Genomic DNA, 1472 nt, shown 5'->3' with positions numbered 1-1472 from the left:
TACAACTACTTGTAGATCTATATCACGGGGTGATGATGTGGATGATAAAGGTGAAAGGGACCATCATCAGCTTCATCATTATCGTTGTCGTTGGCGATCGCCTCTTTGAAAATTAACCCAAAGGGGGAAAATCGTGTAATTATGATAGCTAATATCATAATATCATAGTTTTAAATACAGTAGACAGAGTTCGTTTCTGGGGGTGGCAGACGGGCGCGATGTTTCGCATAGTTAGGTTTTTTCAAAAGGACGTAATATGGATTGAAAACTACCAACACAAACGAATAAAAGAACGGAGTTTCGAACCAGGGCTATCTGCTTCATGGCCCGTTGGGCAATTATTTTCGATAATTTTAATTGGCCCATATCCTTTTATGTCCATTTAAAAACACACTTACATGTCTATGTTTTCTAGGACACTCAAGCTTTGGAGTCCCCAAAATTTGGCGGCCATTTTCTCGCTGATTTTATTTTACTTCTGACACAGGGCAACACCCACCCTACATCAATCACAAATATCTCGACTTTTACTCTAGATAGGTGGGTATTATTTCATCAAAAGCAAGACAAAATTAAACTGGCAGTAAAATTATACCAACAACTCCATTTACTCAAAACCCGACGAACGCCTGATTCCAACTCTTCGTGACAAAAATAACGACGTTCTGTGCAGAGCTGAAAACTGTCACTATGATCAAGGAGTAGTAGATCTATATAGATCTAGCACAATTCACAATGAAACGGTGACCAGTCATTTCTGTTCAAAAGAGGGAAATAGTAATATAGTGTCGAAGAACAGATATTCACTAGAACGTTTAGTAACAGCTTTTGAGTCACAGCACATCGCTTTCATTTTGTTACGCTATTTCCCTCGTGATCACCATTGCTTAGTTCAAAACATTTTGATTTTTTTTTTTTTTTTTTATGTACGTAGCCATAGTTTAGATCATCTCAGAGACAGGCTTCCGATCCTGACAAGCAGGTTAAACCCGGCCTCGGGAAGATACAATACCCCAGCTGTAAGACCGAGATACCGTACTCGATAAAACGTTTCTCCCTATTCGGAAATCGAACTCAGGTCGCCTTCAAGCAACAACTGAGCGCCTGGCCGTTACACACATTATGCTGGTGTTGATTTTCTGTCGTTCCTGAACTACCGTGCATAGGATCAAACGGACTGAACGAGATATACATACATGAAAAATCGACTCTTACACAAAGACAGCTGATGGGAATACAGACTAATGAAAGTAGGTACTGGTGAGTTAAATAGATTATCGGGTTGGATATAACATAAACAAAGAGGAAATTTAAGTAAACAGACAGACAGACAGACAGACAGACAGACAGACAGACAGACAGACAGACAGACGACGGGCGGACAAACGGACGGACGGACAGACGGCAGACAGACTGGCGAACAGATGGACAGACAGTTAGACAGGCAAATAGATAGACAGACAGACAGACAG

This window comes from Aplysia californica, unplaced genomic scaffold (genome assembly GCF_000002075.1).
Source record: "Aplysia californica isolate F4 #8 unplaced genomic scaffold, AplCal3.0 scaffold00261, whole genome shotgun sequence".
NCBI classification, from domain to species: Eukaryota; Metazoa; Mollusca; class Gastropoda; order Aplysiida; family Aplysiidae; genus Aplysia; species Aplysia californica.
The sequence above is the reverse complement of the archived record's forward strand: the minus strand, read 5'-3'. Positions refer to the sequence as shown.